At 38.7% G+C, this 19,690-nt stretch overlaps 1 protein-coding gene and 1 long non-coding RNA gene across 3 annotated transcripts in view; one reads left to right on the top strand and one right to left on the bottom strand.

The window, feature by feature from the left end:
• itch (itchy E3 ubiquitin protein ligase) overlaps positions 1-15,454 on the bottom strand; it is a 62,684-nt gene extending 47,230 nt beyond the window's left edge. For both annotated transcript variants that reach the window (XM_008110004.3, XM_008110005.3), the window contains exon 1: positions 15,344-15,454. The gene's annotated coding sequence lies outside the window, so the exon portion shown is untranslated. The remainder of the gene's footprint in view (positions 1-15,343) is intronic.
• A 108-nt stretch (positions 15,455-15,562) lies between these two features.
• LOC134298461 (uncharacterized) lies at positions 15,563-17,674 on the top strand. The gene is made up of 2 exons (XR_010005558.1): positions 15,563-15,663; positions 17,314-17,674. It is a non-coding gene; the product is annotated as an uncharacterized LOC134298461 (long non-coding RNA).
• Positions 17,675-19,690: the final 2,016 nt, after the last annotated feature.

The raw sequence follows: 19,690 nt of genomic DNA, 5'->3' as shown, positions 1-19,690 counted from the left end.
ACACACTTCGCCACCGGGGCTCCTGGGTTAGGGTTCACAGAGTAATCACTAAAATTCCTGTAATTGGCTGCAAATCTCGATTCCTCAAAGGGCAATGAAATACATGGTCCAATCAATGCTCTTAATTTTAATACATACCTACAAAAGTCTGCATTATGAGATGTAATAAACTCTGTTTGATTCGTGGGGCCCTTCCATACTGCCCATTCATCCCAGAATCTGATCCCAGATTATCTGTTAATCTCAGGTTATCTGGCAATAGGGATTTATATATTCCAATTTAAAGCAGTTAATCTGGGATCAGATTCTGGAATAAAGGGCAGTGTGTAAGGGCCCATCAATTTTCGTTTGATGCAGTTTTGTAGTCTTGTATAGTTTGTGTTTTATATTTGGATTTTATCTGGTCGATTTGTTTGTATGTATATTGTATAGTTTTAGGATTTGCTATTGTTCCTTTTCTCTGCGTGGGCATGTGTGCACACATATGTTTTACACTGTATGTCTCTGGTAGGACACATTGTTTCTTTGTTTTACTGTAAAATGCCATGTACATTTGATGTTACTATATGAATAAATGATACCAACAACAGGAACTGCAATTCTAAGTAATTTATCTAACCAGGTTACTCAGGTTATAGGTAGAAATCTTTCAATTTCTTTTGAATTAAAAACATCTACCGTATATACTCGAATATAAGCCGAGGCACCTAATTTTACCACAAAAACTGGGAAAACTTATGGACTCGAGTATAAGCCGAGGATGGGAAATGCAGCAGCTACTGGTAAATTTCAAAATAAAAATAGATTCCAATAAAATTACATTAACTGATGCATCAGTAGATTAAATGTTTTTAAATATTTATTGTATTTCAAAAAAACAAACAAACAGTAAACTAGCTCTGTAAGTGGAAAAGTAGGGAAAACAAAAACAATATGGTATCAACAATAACTCTTTAATAATAATAATAATAATAATAATAATAATAATAATAATAATAGCAATAAAACTTCATTTGTACCCTGCCCTATCTTCCCATGGGGACTCAGGCCAGCTTCCAACATAGTAACAGACATTCAATGCTTGTATAAACAAAAAACCATAAAAATGTAAACAAGAGGCAACACTAAACATTGTATAATAAGTTAAAATAAACAGTTGCATTAAACAATTATCAAAAAACCCAACAGAGGTAATGTCATATCAGTTCCCTTTCAATGTAAAAGTGTAAAAACCTTAGCTCAGTTTGATATAGTACCATCATTCTTTGGCAGTGAAAGCTAAAGACCCTGTAAAACTATAAATCCTGGGATTCCATAGCATAGAGCCATGGCAGTTGTACTGATGTACCATTTGTCTTTGGCAGTGAAAGCTAAAGACCTTGTAAAACTACAAATCCTGGGATTCCATAGCATAGAGCCATGGTAATTGAAGTGATGTACCATGTGTCTTTGGCAGTTAAAGTTAAAGCCTTTGTAAAACTTATGTTTTTCTAGACATACGTATCTGGTGATGAGGGTTTGGACTCAGCAATTATTTTTTTAATAAAATCCTATGCTGTTCCATCCACCAGATGATATTTGATAGAGCCTTTTCAAGGGCTAGAAATTATTTACTTTAAATAGAACTGAGGCTTTGGTGTTTTTCTTCAATACTGGGAGTTGTAGTACAGTATAGTACAGACCCTCTTTGGCAAGGAAGCACTAAGCCTCTGTTGATTGAGGTGGTGCGGGGGGGGGGGGCAGTTATTCTCCTCCTGTTTGGAGTGCCTATCCCTTTAAGGCAACAGGAAGGAGCAGCATGCAGGGCACAAAGTAAAAAGTTTTCTGAGTTGCTTTGTCCCTCCCTGCCTTGCTCCTTAGTGTTTCTCTCCTTCTTTCCCCCAATTCTTTCCCCATTCTCAGCTGGAGGGACAGGGGGAGGATTGGGTAGAACAGCAGCAGTGCTGCCTGCATCGTTTCTCTCCTTTTCCCCAATTCCTGCCATTTTCAACTGGAGGGAGAGGAGGAGCAGCGGCTGGGGCACCATAGGAGCCTTTGCCTTCTCCACCACTTGTCCTCTTTCCTCCATGGCCAGCCAGCTTCGGAGCCTCACCTCCAGGCTCCCCTACTAGGCTTGATTCAAATATAAGCCGAGGGAGGATTTTTCAGCCCAAAAAATGGGCTGAAAAACTCGGCCTATATTCAAGTATATACGGTAATTGGTGATTCTAGGAACTTATATGGTGATTTATATATTATGAAGTATGTACTCTATCAAATTGTTTCTTCCCCTCTGCACAATGAACCACTGTAGTGAATTATGTATGGAATGTTAATGCTTTGGAATTTAATGCAAAACACAAGATTTATGATAGATTTTGTAGTGCTTTTAGCATAGAATGGAGCTCCTGGTAGCACAACAGGTTAAACTGCTGAGTTGCTGAACTTGCTGATCAAAAGGTCAGCGGTTTGAATGTGGGGAGTGGGTGAACTCCTGCTGTTAGCCCCAGCTTCTGCAGTTCAAAAACATGCAAATGTGTGTAGATCAGTAGATCTCTGGCAGAAAGGTAACAGAGCTCCATGCAGTCGTGCTGGCCACATGACCTTGGAGGTGTCTACAGACCAACCTCCAGAGTTGGACATGATTAGACTTAATGTCAGGGGGAAACCTTTACCTTTACTATAGCATAGAAATGCTATAAATACCGAGTCTTGGATCCATAAAATGTTTCCGTTTCCCACTAAACTTTATCTGGTGAATTTGGCAGGTCATATCTATAGGGGAATAACACAAACTCTATTACTATGAAATTGACTGGCAGTTGACCAAAGACAGTTAAAACGAAGTACTGTACTTCTTCATGAAAGACATGAACTTAAAGAAGAATTTGTTAGCAAAAAGTCAAATAATGGGCGGTAAGTTATAAGGTTTTAAAAAGACACTGACAAATTCACAGGTGTTATATCTAAACAAATACACTAGCTGTGATGGGTGAATAAAACATCAAGTTTCAGAAACACTATGCCTCGAATCAGTTGGTGGACAATGCCATTGCTTTTATGCCCTACTAAAAGATTTGATAGACAAAGGCTAGAATAGACCTTTGGACTAGAGTTCTACTAACGTTCCTATTACATGTTAATAACTCTGCCATTGCAGAGGATACTCAAGTGATCTTACAAACTAGAGAAAGATTTCTTTCCCAACCAGACAATTATTTCAATGATATGGCCTTCCTGGAATCTTTGGAAGGTTGAGTTAATGTTCTTCTACCTTTGAAGAAAACATTACGATTTGTATGTATTTCAATAAAGTACCATATTTGAGTATAATGCACTATCATATAAGAGCGCCTCTATGTTGAAGGTGCACATGACAAAAGACGGATTTGACATTGAATGTGCCCGATGGAACAGGAATAGCGTGTCGAGGGGGGGGAGGGGTAGGCAGCGTGAATCAGGCCATTTGGGAAGACACAGCCCTCCATCTGGCCGAAGCTCGCTTCCTCTCTGTGAGGCTGAGGCTCTCACCAGTCTTGCAATGTTCCCTATTGGCCTTTTTCATGAGGCCTTCAAAATCTCCCCCTCGTGAATGAGGCCACCTGGGAAAGGCGCAAGAATGGTGAGTTCACCAGCCTCAGCCTGACGAAGGAGTGAGCCTGGGGTGGGTGGGAGTGATAGACTCCAAGGGCTTCCCAGGATGTGCGGCTGAGCCCTGGCACAGAAGGATGTGGTGAGGAAGCCTTAAATAACCATATACAATAACACATCAAAACTAATCAGGTCTTTTGACAAGCCATTAGCTGCCACACAGATAGGGGGAAGACAATCCTCATTTTAAAATCTGTCTTGAAAAATACACACACACGTATATATACAGTAGAGTCTCACTTATCCAAGCTAAACGGGCCGGCAGAAGCTTGGATAAGCGAATATCTTGGATAATAAGGAGGGATTAAGGAAAAGCCTATTAAACATCAAATTAGGTTATGATTTTACAAATTAAGCACCAAAACATCATGTTATACAACAAATTTGACAGAAAAAATAATTCAATACGCAGTAATGTTATGTCGCAATTACTGTATTTACGAATTTAGCACCAAAATATCATAATATATTGAAAACATTGACTACAAAAATGGCTTGGATAATCCAGAACCTTGGATAAGTGGGGCTTGGATAAGCGAGACTCTACTGTAGATTAAAACTATATGTAATATATAGTAAATATACATTACGAGAAACAAGAAACAAAAATGCCACTTTGCATGCTTAGCAAGTTAATGTATGTTCTTCTCTACATTCTAACAGGTATAATCTTCAATGAAATTATGCTTTCGCTAAAACATGCAAAATGCTTGATACCCTATCAATGTGCACCAGTATAACTTCTCTAGATGCTGAAGAGAAACAGGAAAGCTTGATTTGGGGGACTGTACCTTCACATAATTCCAGGAGCATGGCGAGCTATTTCACAACTTGGTTAGAGACTTGTACAGGAAGGTGTCAAAGATATCCTCATGTAAAATGTTAAAATGTTCAACCCAACTGCACAGGTCAGCTACATGAATGTAAAGCCTCAGCAGGATTCCAGCCAATTAAAACATACTGAAATCAAACATCTCAAGAAACAGCATGCTGCCTAATCAACAAGGTCTCTGAATACCTGTCAAGTGTCTTTGGCTGCAAGCCTATGACTACCGGAAGGCATTTTGGTGCCATAGAGGGATGTTCCCCTCCTTCTGTGGCACATCCTGCCAGCTGCTTCAGAAACAATGGCATTTGCTACTCCAGCATCAGTAGAGGAAAAAAGGAGTATTCCATGGGTATGTCAGGTTCATGAGTATGGATTCAGAGGATCCACACCCTTCCCATTCTTCTGATGCTCTCTCAGAGTTGAGGAAACATATGGTCAGACACAGAATTGGTGTACGTAATTTCTCTCCCATCACAACCAATAGAGGAAAAATTGTTTTCCTACTTCTTGGCAGGGGGTTGGACTAGATGGCCCATGAGGTCTCTTCCAACTCTACTATTCTATGATTCTATGATTCTATGTTACATTAAAAAATAAAACAAGGGGAAAAAAGGTCCAAGGTTATAGAAAAGCAACTACTCCCTCTTCCCTATCCCCATGCCAGAATAAGCCTGGCTTGATTTTGGACAAAGGAATTTTTTCTGTCTTTGGATCTTACACCCATTTATAAGATAATCACGTGGTAAAATTCTCAAACACAGAAGTATAAAAATTAAAAACACTTCAAAACATATGTCTCTGGCCCTATTATTTACTGACGCTGAAAAAGCGTTCGATAAAATAAATTGGGAACACTTATTCATATTACTTCAAGAATTGGACATAGGACAAAACTTTCAAAATGCAATAAAAGCAATTTATTCCAACCAAGAGGCAACAATTATATTAAATGGTAAAGAAAGCAAATCAACAATTAATATAAAAAGAGGCACAAGACAAGGCTGCCCCCTGTTTCCTCTACTATTTATAATCATAATGGAAACCCTAATAAAAGAAATAAAAGAGGACAAAACTCTGGAGGGGTTAAAAATAAAAACCAATTGTCATAAAATTAGAGCGTATGCAGATGACGTGGTCTGTATAATTGAAAATCCACTTAAAAACCTAAATTGCTGGATCGAAAAAATTGAAAGTTTTGGAAACTTGGCTGGTTTTAAATTAAATAAAGAGAAAACTAAGATAATAACCAAAAACATGGACAAAAAGAAAAATGAGAAATTACAAAAGATATCGGGACTTACAATAGTTAAAAGTATTAAATATTTAGGAATACAATTCACGGCAAATAATTCAAAATTACTAAAAAATAACTACAAAACAACATGGAAAAAATACAAACAGATCTAGAAAAATGGAAATTCCCAAATATTTCCTTAAGGGGTAGAATCGCAATTATAAAAATGATGGTCCTACCAAAATTATTATACTTATTTCAAGCCCTACCAATCATCAGAACTAATCATGTATTTAAAATATGGACCAAAGATATAAATTTTTATGGAAAAATAAAAAAAGCCAGAATCAATTCAAATTTATTAAGAGACGACACAACACGAGGAGGAATGGGTTTACCAGACTTAAAATGCTACTATGAAGCATGCAGCTTAATCTGGTTAAAAGATTGGACAACTTTGAAAAACAGTAGATTATTAAATTTAGAAGGCCATGATCTTAGATCTGGATGGCACAATTATATCTGGTATGATAAAAGAAAAACAGAAAAAAACATTAGTAATCACTTCATAAGAGTTTCTCTAATTAAAGTATGGGAAAAATACAAAGATAGATTTTATAGTAAAAACCCCCCTCTGGATTTCCCCCATAGAAGCTAAACATAACAGAGATTTTAGTAGAGAGAATTGGTTAACATACCAACAAATATTTAAAAAGATTGATGAGTACAAAATAAAAACTCATACAGAAATTACACAAACAAATAAACAAATTTCATGGTACCAATATTATCAATTACAAATAAGCTTTAAAGAAAATGCTAAAAAGGGATTCAATCAAGAATGGGGAACATGGGAAATTATAATGAAAAAAGACCAAAAGTTAATAAAAATATTATACCAGCAACTACTAGAATGGGCAACAGAAGAGGAGTACATAAAAGAATGTATGATAAAATGGGCAAAAGACATAGGCCATAGTTTGAATTTGGAACAATGGGAAAAAATTTGGAAAGAGAAACTAATATATACAGCTGCAACAGATATTAAAGAAAACTGGTACAAGATGCAATACAGATAGTATTACACCCCAGAAAAATTATCAAAATTTAATAAAAAAAATATAATATATGTTGGAAATGTGGGAAAAAATTGGGACATTTTATCATCAATGGTGGACCTGCGAGAAATTAAAAGAATTTTGGAAGACAGTACAACAAATAACACATGAAATCATAGGAATCAAATTTAAATTAGAACCTGAAATGTATTTACTAAGTTTTACAAATTCAAAATTTTAAAAAAATGAGGACAGAATATTTATCTACATAAGCACAGCGGCCAGACTAACAATAATAATAATAATAATAATAATAATAATAATAACTTTATTTTTATACCCCGCCCCATCTCACCGAAGGGACTCGGGGCGGCTTACATGGGGCCTTGCCCGACACAACAATCAAATAGCAGTAACAGAGCAATAACACAATTATCCCAATAAAAACATCAGCATCAATAAAAATCAATCATTAAAATCAACATGCAGCATACAGGAGACTAATTCATAGCGAAAGTCTGGAAAGGGAAAAAACTTCCTATTCCCGAGGAATGGTTAATCAGAATCTTGGACATGATACAAATGGATAAGCTAACACAAAAAATAAGAGAGGGTAAAAATAAAACAGACTGGACAAACTTCATAAAATTCTTGATAAAAAGAAGAATGGACTTCACGATAGACTTATCTACAATATAAAACGGTTTAAGCAAAAGAGACTAAGGGAAAGTACCAATATGTAATCAACGAAAGAGAAAACTCCGAGGTCAAGATGGGAAGTCAACCAATTTTTTAAATGTGTTGTCGAAGGCTTTCATGGCCAGGATCACAGGGTTGTTGTATGTCTTTCAGGCTGTGTGGCCATGTTCCAGAAGCATTCTCTCCTGACGTTTCGCCCACATCTATGGCAGGCATCCTCAGAGGTTGTGAGGTATATGAATTTTTTAAATTCTTTTTTCTTCTTCTTACTCTTCTTTTCTTTCTTCCCCCCCCCCTCCATTTTTCTCTCTTCACCTGCTTTCAGAACCCTTTCACCTCCCTCACTTTCCTATCAATATATTGTTCCATCACTTTCAATGTGTTGTTTCTTTACAAAATAAAAAATAATGACCATGCAAAGCTAAAAAAACAAAACAAAAAAACATATGTCTCATAGTGTTGTTTCTCAGAATTGAGTTAGCAGCTTGAACTATCAGTCCACGACTTTGTCCATACTGTTCAGAATACAAGGCTTTTTAAGCCCCTAAGCTTTAAAAAAAAGTCATCAAAACCTTTCTTATAGTCCTATTTACATACTGGCAAGTTAACTCACAATATCCTCAACACAATTATGAAGGACAGTATATTTCCAAGTTGTCTTAACGGTATCATACTATGGGCAGTAACTCTCAATTCCTTCCTAATCTTGAAAAATCAAGACAAGGTGGAAGCTATTTCCTTGGAAGCTCTTAAACAGAGGCTGGATGGCCATCTGTCAGGGAGACTTTGTGCTTTTCATTCATAATAGGGGGTTGGACTAGATGGCCCAACTCTATGATTCTATGATTCTACCTTCCCATGTGCAACTGACCAAGGAGTAGGCTTGTCTGAAATGTCTAGCAACTACACATAGGATTGTAGATAAAGCACTACTATTCCAAATGAGGGGTCCTTGGACTGGTGCTGGTCTAGGACCCATCAGCTGTCAATCACTGCAGTTTCCATGAAAAAAGGAAACAAATGTAGTGAACAGGCATAAACATGTACCATCCCTGACACACGGGGTGTGTGACATGTTGGTCCTCTACATTAGACTCCAAAAAGAACTGCTATAAGGTTTCAAATCTTATACACAAAATAATAAGCGAGTCATGGCTGACTTCATTGGATTGACTTCTTAGTATAGTAGAGTTTCACTTATCCAACCTTCACTTATCCAACATTCTGTATTTTACAACACAGTCTGCCTTTTAGTAGTCAATATTTTTGTAGTCAATATTTCCAATAAATTGCGATGTTTTGGTGCTAAATTCGTAAATACAGTAATTACTACATAACGTTACCATGTACTGAACTGCTTTTTCTGTCAATTTGTTGTAAAACATGTTGTATGGGGCTTAACTTGTAAAATCATAATGTAATTTGATGTTTAATAGGCTTTTCCTTAATCCCTCCTTATAATCCAACATTTTTGCTTATCCAACATTCTGCCGACCCATTTATGTTGGATAAACGAGACTCTACTGTAACATCAAACTACAAGTCCATTTGCTTGAGATCTAATAATTACAACAGCTTTAAATGTTTCCTTCAGATCAGGAGTGGTCCTGGGGCCATGTCAACTCACACATTTTTTTTTTATTTATTGCAGCCCTTGACTTCTTCCACACTTCCAAGACTATACTATCTGGCAAAAGAAAGGAAATAAAATCCTCCCAGAGCTTCAATTACCCCTTTAAACAAGCTAGCTCCCAAGCGCTGATTAATTTTTTAAAAAAATATCCATTTTTAAAAGCCAGAAGTGAACTTTTGTGCACCTCAAAGTTTAAATTTGTAGCTTAAGGGCATTTGCATACATCCTTGCATATAAATGAACAAGGCATAGTATGAATTATGAATACATTTTCTAAGTGGATACAATTGAAAGTAATATCAATATTTTTCTCATTAATTTTTGACAACTCTCAATAAACTATTAGCCCAAGATATCTAAACAATAGAAACCCTTTCCAGAACAACTGCTAGAAATTAAACACTTCTGTATATTTCTTTTGTGTAGTCAATAGGACGTATTGCCTGGTATTCATGGACCTGCAACTTTACAGTTTAGCAATCTCCATAAGCAACAGATTTCAAAAAATCATAGAATCATAGAATCATAGAGTTGGAAGAGACCACATGGGCCATCCAGTCCAACCCCCTGCTAAGAAGCAGGAAATCGCATTCAAAGCACCCCCGACAGATGGCCATCCAGCCTCTGCTTAAAAGCCTCCAAAGAAGGAGCCTCTACCACGGCCCCGGGGAGAGAGTTCCACTGTCGAACAGCTCTCACAGTGAGGAAGTTCTTCCTGATGTTCAGGTGGAATCTCCTTTCCTGTAGTTTGAAGCCATTGTTCCATGTCCTAGTCTGCAGGGCAGCAGAAAACAAGCTTGCTCCCTCCTCCCTATGACTTCCCTTCACGTATTTGTACATGGCTATCATGTCTCCTCTCAGCCTTCTCTTCTGCAGGCTAAACATGCCCAGCTCTTTAAGCCGCTCCTCATAGGGCTTGTTCTCCAGACCCTTAATCATTTTAGTCACCCTCCTCTGGACGCTTTCCAGCTTGTCAACATCTCCCTTCAACTGTGGTGCCCAAAATTGGACACAGTATTCCAGGTGTGGTCTGACCAAGGCAGAATAGAGGGGGAGCATAACTTCCCTGGATCTAGACGCTATTCCCCTATTGATGCAGGCCAAAATCCCATTGGCTTTTTTAGCAGCCGCATCACATTGTTGGCTCATGTTTAACTTGTTGTCCACAAGGACTCCAAGGTCTTTTTCGCACACACTGCTGTCAAGCCAGGCGTCCCCCATTCTGTATCTTTGATTTCCATTTTTTCTGCCGAAGTGAAGTATCTTGCATCTTGCTGTTGAACTTCATTTTGTTAGTTTCGGCCCATCTCTCTAGTCTGTCAAGATCGTTTTGAATTCTGCTCCTGTCTTCTGGAGTGTTAGCTATCCCTCCCAGTTTTGTGTCGTCTGCAAACTTGATGATCGTGCCTTCTAACCCTTCGTCTAAGTCGTTAATAAAGATGTTGAACAGAACCGGGCCCAGGACGGAGCCCTGCGGCACTCCACTTGTCACTTCTTTCCATGTTGAAGACGACGCATTGGTGAGCACCCTTTGGGGTCGTTCGCTTAGCCAATTACAGATCCACCTAACCGTAGTTTTGTCTAGCCCACATTTTACTAGTTTGTTTGCCAGAAGGTCATGGGGGACTTTGTCGAAGGCCTTACTGAAATCCAGGTAGGCTACATCCACAGCATTCCACATCCACAGCAAATAAAGGAAATATTAGCTGCATAAGACATGGTTGAAAATCAAATGACATAAAATACATTTTTAAAACATATTGTACTACGAGCATCATAATAATAATAATAATAATAATAATAATAATAATAATATTTTTATACCCTGATCCATCTCCCTGAAGGGACTCGGGGCGGCTTACATGGGGCCAAGCTCAGTCCACAACAATAAAACAAAGCAAAAAAACAGATCAAATAACAATAAAGACAAATTATAAAAATCACATTCAAGGACAAAAGATAAAATCTTGAAAAAAATCTAGAAAAACCTGGGCCAAAGTGCTAGTTTGTCAAAATCATCAGGGAGGGGAAGAATATCCAAATTGTCATCATACATGTAAAACATTTCTCCTCCCCCCCCCCCCCCACAAATTTCCAGTTTATGATTGGTCACTACAAATTTTGCACTTTGTGGAATGCTGTTAAAGAAGAATAGCACAGAAATATTTTTCCTAAATAAATCAAGCCAAACTTAAAAAAAAAAAACACCATGTAAAACATTTCAAAATAATTTGGTATGGTATATTACTGACCTATAATTCCACAAACAAATCTATTTTTAAAAAAACAAAAAGAGGTCTACCCATCACTCCACAAATACAAAAAGTAATTACCATGTTTCCCTGAAAATAAGACATTGTCTTATATTAATTTTTTCTCCCAAAGATGCGCTACGTCTTATTTTCGGGGGATGTCATATTTTTCCATGAAGAAGAATTCACATTTATTGTTAAACCAAAAAAATGAACATGTATTATATATTGTACAGTAGTTGTCATCACAAACCAGCATAGCCAGACAAACTGTGAATCCTATGAAGAATTTCTTGTTACTACCATTATTTAAATGTACAACAATCTATGGCACATACATTTACCGATCCTGCATGCTCTGGTGTTCTGTTTGGCAGGTATGCTTCCAAATAAAAACTTTGCTACGTCTTACTTTTGGGGGAGGCCTTATATTTAGCAGTTCAGTAAAGCCTCTACTGGGTCTTATTTTCAGGGGATGTCTTATTTTCGGGGAAACAGGGTAAATAAGAGTTTAATGATTTAGCATTGGACCAAAACTCTAAGGTTCAAACCCCTGCTTGGCCATGGGAACCAACTGAGTGACTTTGGGCAAATCGCACTCTCTCAGCCTCACAGAAAGACAAGGACAGCCCTGCTCTGAATAAATCCAGCTAAGAAAATCTAATAACAAGTTTGCCTTAGAGGCATCATAAGTTGGAAATGACTTGAGACACTGGCACATTTGATTCCAATCAGATAGAGCAGGGGTGGACAACTGTGGGAAGTTATTTAGCCTTGTGGCACTGTAAACCACCACAAACCCACAGAAACGTTGTTCCTCAATGCCCTTTAAGGGTTATGGCAGGGCAGATTTCCACCAAGCTCTTCGCTCTCCCAACTACAAAACACCAGATCAGTCGAGCTAACATCTGAACAAGCATTGTTGGAATTGCTTTGGTTGCCATTAAGACTTTTTCCCTGCTTTCATTTCAAACAACACATTCACATTTATTTCTTTTATGACTCATTTGTTCTTTGAGATTATTACTATTAGTATAAGAACTCTGAAAAACCTCACATTGAAATCATTTACAAAATGCTTGAATTCTCTCCAAACAATTCCCAATCTTGTAAAAGAAGGAGTACAAACTATCCAAACTGTACCTAAACCAAAAGGAAATTCTACCTTTTTCCTTCAAACAAAACAACAGCAGTGAAGCCTTAATGTCAGTGTAACAATATTACAATGCACTGGACTATATTTTTCACTCTCTTGTACTCTTAAGAGCTCAAAGCAGCATTTTGTGTGTATATATGTGCCCTCAAATTGCCTGTTGACTCATAGCAACCCCCTGAATTCTATAGGGGTTTCTTAGGTAAGGAATACTCAAGAGGTGGTTTTGCCAGTTCCCTCCTCTGAAATATAGCCTACAGCCCCTGGTATTTATTGGCAGTCTCCCATCTGAGTATTCATCAGAGCTGACCCCACATAGCTTCCAAGATCAGACAAATAGCCTTTAGGCTATTTAGTCGCTAGAGCGTCACAATAAACCTGTGAGATGACAGGAAGGACACAAGAGTGCACCCAGCAAAAACCAGTTCACTGTTCATGCAGAAAGTAGAGTGATATAGTAGGTTCCTTGAAAGGATAAACATAACAACAATGTCAAGGGGAGATTGTTTGTAAATAAACAGGGCAATGTGCCAAGCCGAGTCACAGTTTAATAGAACTCCACGGCATTCCATATATTCACAGAACACCCACAAAGTGTCACAGCTAGGTGAGCATTTGATCCAGGGTTTTCCCTTCAGACAAACCTACCAATTTATCCACTGGCTTCTTTCCAAAGATGGGCGGGATTTCCCAGTAAGTAGTAGCTAGTGCTGCTTTGATATGGCCACTAGATGACAGGGACACACGCAAACCACAGGGAATAAGAATAAGGAAGATATTTTGATACCAATAAATCCTGAAGAGGTGGCAGATTAAAGAGCAGAAGAGGAACAGAAAATGATACCTAAAGACCTACTGGCAAGTGAAATAAAAAGCCTGGGATCCCCAAAATCACATCCTTTGTCAAACGACAACCACATTTAGTATTTTATACAGAGCCACCCACACAAGGATTAGATGCTGTACCCACCCTTTAATGTCCTGAATGTGGGAACCTTAGGGTCTCTAAAGTGTACCAATGAATGATCTAATAAATCGATCCAGTCAATTTTGACTATGAATTTCAATGTATGTCTTATTGCCAAGCATAATTTTAATGTGTTTTAATATCTAGATCTTTTACCATATGCATTTTAATAGCCTATATACAATTGATCTACTTTAGTTGCTTTATTTTTATCCCACCTTCCTCCATATATAGGAACTCAAGGCACCTATATATCCTAACTATATTGTACCTGGCTTGAGCTATGAGGAGAGCCAGGTAACAAATAGTGTATTATTATTATTATTATTATCATCATCATCATCATTATCATCACCACCACCACCACTATTACTATTATTATATTTATTCAATTTTCTAGAATCCTGCCTTTTTCATGATACAGGGACTTAGGGCTACTATGTATTTTAACTATGTAGTATCTTGCCTTCAGCCATGAGGAGAGGCGGGTAACAAATGAAGTCTATTATTCTTACTATCGCTACTACTATTACAGTATATTTATTTGTTTTATTTTTTATCCCACCTTTCTCCCAATACAAGGCAACTGTGTATTTAATGTGTTTTAACTATGTTGTACTCTGCCTTGAGCCTTCAGGAGAGGCAGGTAACTAATAAAATGTGTTATCATTGCTACAATTATCATAATTATTATTTGCTTTATTGTTATCCCATCTTTCTCTAAATACAGGGGCTGAGGGTAGTTATGTATTTTAACTATGCTGTACTCTGCCTTCGAGACATGAGGAGAGGCAGGTAACAAATACAACTATTATGATTATTATTACTATTGATATCATTGCCATTACTGTTGTTACTATTTGCTTTATTATTATCCTACCTTTCTCTCAACACAGGGTACTCAAAGCAGCTATGTATTTTATGCATTTTATTATTACCATTACTGTTATTATTTGCTTTATTATTATTCTACCTTTCTCTCAGTACAGGGTACTCAAAGCAGCTATGTATTTTATGCATTTTATCATTACCGTTACTGTTGTTATTATTGGCTTTATTCTTATCCTGCTTTTCTCTCAATACAGGGTACTCAAAGCAGCTATGTATTTTATGCATTTTATCATTACCATTGCTGTTGTCATTATTATTATTAGCTTCATTATTATTATCATCCTACCTATCTCTCAATACAGGGTACTCAAAGTAGCTATGTATTTTATCATTACCATTACTGTTATTATTATTCGTTTCATTATCATCCTACCTTTCTCTCAATACAGGGTACTCAAAGCAGCTATGTATTTTAACTATAGTATAAGCTGTGAGGAGAGGCGGGAAACAAATGAAAATCATCATCATTACTATTATAATATATAATATCTCTGGACAACAATCGCCTATTATGGAGGGAAGGCAGAATGGAGCAATTAAAGAAATTGGGCCTCTCATCCAAGCAATGATATGCTTCAGAATAGAATCCAGAAAGCTGCGGGGCTTAGGGCCCTTTCACGCACCCAGAATATCAAGGCAGAAAATCCCACAATATCTGATTTGAACTGGGTTATCTGAGTCCACACTGCCATATATTCAAGTTCAAAGCAGATAATGCGGGATATTGTTCAGCTGTGTGGAAGGGGGCTCAGTGCTTTTGGGGGAGAGCGACGAGCGCCAAGGGTTTCGGGTCTTTCTTCTTCAACAGGCGCCCTAGCTCTTCCCATCCCTGACCCTCTGCCTCCAGGCCTACTCCCTCGGGCTTCCTCCTCCTCCTTCTCTTGGACAGCCATCAAGATGTCCACGCCAAAGGCCCCATTCCCACCAGGCCCACAACCGCGCCAGACCGTCCCCTCCGCGGCTGCCCCTCCGGCCCCGAGGCGCACTTCCTCCTTACCAGCCCGAGAGGCGACGGCTCCTCGCCTAAGATGGCAGCCAGTCCAAGTCCAACCTGAGGCGGCGACTCTCCAAAGTCGGGCAGCGCGGGCGCATGCGCAGGAGAAGCGAAAGGAGGAGGGCGGGCACAGGACTACACGCCCCATCAGGCCTCGGGAAGGCTCACGCTCTCTCTGATTGGCTACTGCGGAAAGAGAGAGAGAAAAACTAAACCAGCTGATTTGGGTGAGCCTGATTCGACTTGTGGGTTTTCCTGTGCTTCTGTTGACGCAGAAGGAAGAGTTTTGACCTTTTGCCCAGCTGTTATGCCGCAGCTTTCAGGTTCGCAAGCATATAAATAGTTTTGGTTCTTGCTATCATTTCTACACTGTAGATTTAATGCACTTTGACACCGATTGAATCGCCATGGCTCAGTGCTATGGGAGTAGTTGTGGTACAAAGCCTTTAGCTTCCTCTGCCAAAGAATACTGCTGCCTCATGCAAATCACAACTCCCAAAATGCCATATTATTGAACCGGACACTTAAAGTGGGATCAAACTGTATTAATTTTACAGTGTAGATTGGGCATGGGCAAAATTGGGCCTTGTCTCCAGGTGTTTTGGATTTCAACTCCCACCATTCCTGACAGCCTCAGGCCCCTTCCTTTTCCCCCTCAGCCGCTTTGCCCATGCCTGGTGTAGATAGATACACGCTAAAATGGCCTAAGGAACTTATTTTGTGAAAATTCCGTTCAGGTTGTTTACACCAAGCACCAAAAATATGTCCTCTAGGTATACTGCATGACTGCTTTTACAAGAAACACACTCAATTTTGGAGACTTCATAATAAAACGAATCTTAAAATAATTTGAAACCTCCCTGAAGCTTTGGCAGAGAAGTCAATTGGCAAAAGTTGATAGGAAAGAGAGTTTAGCAGCATTTGGAAGACCCTAAGTGGCTATGCACTAGCTGTTGTTTATTCATTAAGTCGCTTCCAACTCTTCGTGACATCATGAACCAGCCCACTCCAGAGCTTCCTGTCGGATGTTGCCACCCCCAGTTCCTTCAAGGACAAGCCAGTCACTTCAAGGATACCATCCACCCATCTTGCCCTTCGTCGGCCCCTCTTCTTTTTTATTTATTTATTTATTTACAGTATTAATATTCCACCCTTCTCACCCCAAAGGGGACATAGGGTGGATTACAATGCACATATACATGGAGCCCCGGTGGCGAAGTGTGTTAAAGTGCTGAGCTACTGATCTTGCAGACCGAAAGGTCCCAGGTTCAAACCCCGGGAGCGGCGGGAGCGGCCAATGTTAGCTCCAGCTTCTGCCAACCTAGCAGTTCGAAAACATGCCAATGTGAGTAGATCAATAGGTACCGCTCCGGTGGGAAGGTAACGGCGCTCCATGCAGTCATGCCGGCCACATGACCTTGGAGGTGTCTAAGGACAACGTCGGCTCTTCGGCTTAGAAACGGAGATGAGCACCAACCCCCAGAGTCAGACATGGATTTAACGTCAGGGGAAACCTTTACCTTTACTATACAAAGTCCCAGAATACTTGTAAAGTATCTATACAAACAAACGATAGTCTATGTACAAAGAAAATGTCCCTGAGGGGAAAAGGTTTTAAACTTAAAGATCTACCTCATTTAAATTTTGTGCTCTGGAATGCATCTCTCAAAAACCTTTCATGGACTTGGAAAAACTATGATCCCAAAGGGAAATGTACTGGATCTTTAAGTTTAAAACCTTTTCCCCTCAGGGACTTAATGAATCACTTAATTTTAGCTGTTTCCTTTAAACCTCAAGTACTCTTTAAAAACCTTTGAATGAACTTCCAGAATCACTTGCAGTTGAAATCACCACAAGCAGAGTCACTCAGTGAAAGCATTAGGCACTATGTAAGTATAATACTGTTATATGGGTTACCTTTACTTCTGTTAATACTGCTGGTAAAATACTTGTTACTCTATGTTTTGTTTTAGATAGAAATTCATTGTTGCTGAGTTTAACAACTCCTGAAGAAGGGGATTTTCTCCCTGAAACAGGGTCAAAAATACCCAGGACCCCTGTAGACTTGGGACTTTATTTGGACTTTACTTTCGAAGACTTTTTTGAGAGCGGTGCTCCATCATTATTTTCTTCATTCCAGTATACAGCAACACGACCAATCATCTGTTTGGAAGATATTTTCATTGACTGTATCCCTGAAGCCTATATACATTGGAACCAATACCAGACTTGAATAACTTTTATGTTAGAGCTGTTGCTCCTTTTAATTTTGTCGGGTACGGCCAAATTGAGCTTTGTACGGGGAACTGTAACAATATATGTCATTTGGACACATTTTCTTTGTACATAGACTATCGTTTGTTTGTATAGAAACCTTTACCTATACCTATACATGGCAAACATTCAATGCCATAGACATACAACATACAGACAGAAACACAGAGGTTATTTAACATTTTCAGCTTCCTGATTCATTTTCCTTCCGTCATTATCTTCTCCAAGCTTTTCCGTCTTCTCATTACATGGCCAAAGTACTTCATCTTTGCCTGTAATATCCTTCCCTCCAGTGAGCAGCTGGGCATTATTTCCTGGAGTATGGACTGGTTGGATCTTCTTGCGGTCCAAGGCACTCTCAGGATTTTCCTCCAACACCACGGTTCAAAGGCGTCTCTCTTCCTTCGCTCAGCCTTCCTTATGGTCTACTTCTCACATCCATAGGTTACTATGGGGAATACCATTGTTTTAACTATTCAGACCTTCATTGCCATGTAATGTCTCTACTCTTAGCTATTTAACTTTACTCTAAACCATATATAGTCAGACCCCAGGTTTTATTCTTAGGTTGAATTTGTATGTAAGTCAGAACATGTACATTTTAATTATAACTCTCTCTCTATATATGGATAGCATAGGGAAGGATTAATACTCCTGTAGTGTTTATTTTGCTCTCTTTGCCCCTGTTCAGAAGATTTCACCTCACTTTCTGTCTCTGTGATAATGGATTTTGAAAAATCTGGCATGTTGTGGAAATACGGATTGGTGATGAAGCTTCAGTGGAGACCCTTTTTCTCCATAATAAATCTTCCAGGAGTGAATTTCCCTTCCTAGGGGTAGATTTCTCTCACTTCCTGTTGTCTCATCCCCTTTCTTAACCATTGAGTCATATGTAAATTGGATGTTTGTAACTTGGGAACTGCCTGTCACAAGTTAGTTAGGTTTTCTCACTTGTGTAGTAAATTACCAATCCACCATGAGTCCCTATGGGTAGAAAGGCGAGATATACATAAAGTGAATACTAATAATAATACCTATCAAATCATTGCTTCAACCTATGAGTCCCTTTGGGGAGACACTGTGGGTTATAAAGTTTTGTTATTATAGTGTTGTTGAAGTCTTTCATGGCCGGAATCACTGGGTTGCTGTGAATTTTCCAGGCTGTATGGCCATGTTCCAGAAGCATTCTCTCCTGACGTTTTGCCCACCTCTATGGCAGGCATCCTCAGAGGTTGTGAGGTATATTGGAAACTAAGCAAGAAAAGTTTATATATCTGTGGAAGGTCCAGGGTGAGAGAAAGATAATAATAATAATAATAATAATAATAATAATAAATAGATTCCTAACCTCATTTGTGTCGCAACAGAAATGAACAACACTTATATTTGAATACATTTTTATGAAAGATATTCTATACAATACATTGCCCCACTGTTTTTTGAATAGTTGTGTGAGCACCCCGCTACTCACCCTGCTGGATACAGATAGCCTTGATAAGCCGAAGGCTTGCCGGACACTTCCCTGCCTATTGGCGTCAGCACTCGTCTTGTACATGGTGGGTTTGGATGAAGGGTTCCTACTGATAATAACTGGACAATGAGAGGCCGCAGGATGGGGACATGGATCATGATGTGAAATTGTTTGGTTGAGTGAAGCCTCAAAAAGGTGGCATAGCACTGTGCAACTATAAAAGCTAATGTACTGTCACTGCTCGGGGTTCCTCCATTTTGGTGGCACCACTGGAGCTCCAGTTCTCTGTATTTTTCTATCTTTTCCATTTTTCACTCTGGGTGCAGGAAAAGTCTAGTTATTTTGATGACCGTGTTTCTAAAGCTACACCTTTTAAGAAATTCGGGTGACAGGTGCACCGTTTCAATTTGCATGATTAGAGCAGGATATCTACATTATAGCAGTACTAAATGGATATTTAAATAGGACAGAGCAATAAATGGTCTAAGCTTGTTGTTTAGATATATATTTACTGGAAGAGTAGAAAGGAGGAAGATGTGGTTCATGTTTAAAAGCTTGCTATTAATGTAAATACAATATATGTGAGATCTGTGAAAATGGGGAAG

This window comes from Anolis carolinensis, chromosome 4 (assembly GCF_035594765.1).
Source record: "Anolis carolinensis isolate JA03-04 chromosome 4, rAnoCar3.1.pri, whole genome shotgun sequence".
Classification (NCBI taxonomy): domain Eukaryota; kingdom Metazoa; phylum Chordata; class Lepidosauria; order Squamata; family Dactyloidae; genus Anolis; species Anolis carolinensis.
Note: the sequence above shows the minus strand (reverse complement) of the source record. Positions and strands in the feature narration are given on the sequence as shown.